Genomic DNA, 654 nt, shown 5'->3' with positions numbered 1-654 from the left:
GGAGCAGATTTCCGCTTCCCGATCATGTCACTCAATAAGAAGAATTACAAAGTTCTGCCTGACATTTTTGGCCGTTTTGAGTTACCAAAACCATGAAAGGTTAAGAAACCAATAAATGCTCTATCTGCGAAATCAAAATTGTGAGATAATTCGGAGCCCTTATCGAGATATTAAAAAACACAAACGCATTCGTAAAAACTTGACATGTTGGGAAACTGAAACTGATGTCATTCTAGCAGAGCGAAGTGACACCTTCTGTGGTTTGGTTTTATTTTTTGTTTTGTTTCATCAATAGCCCGTGTATCGACCACATGCCTCATTCTCGACCGAACAAAACCAACGCTTTGTGTTTCTTTTAATCGATCACGGATATTTTCCGCCATTCTTGGTTTAAAGCCTATTGGAATCCTTCTGGAGTTGCGCTAATAAATGCAATGAAAGGCCAACTCCACTGGTTCGCAAAATCTGCTTCTTACCTTTTGAAACTTCTTCATTTACTTTAGGCGTACTTGTCAAATGCACCAGAAAAGACAGTGAGGAACGACTTACAGCTACGGCAACACAGGTCTTTTGTACATGGACGTAGCCTTGCTTTATTCCACCAAATAGAATAACTTTCTGTATTTTTTCCCTGTGTGTGTGTGTGGGGGGGGG

Source organism: Aplysia californica, unplaced genomic scaffold, assembly GCF_000002075.1.
Source record: "Aplysia californica isolate F4 #8 unplaced genomic scaffold, AplCal3.0 scaffold00181, whole genome shotgun sequence".
Lineage (NCBI taxonomy): Eukaryota > Metazoa > Mollusca > Gastropoda > Aplysiida > Aplysiidae > Aplysia > Aplysia californica.
Note: the sequence above shows the minus strand (reverse complement) of the source record.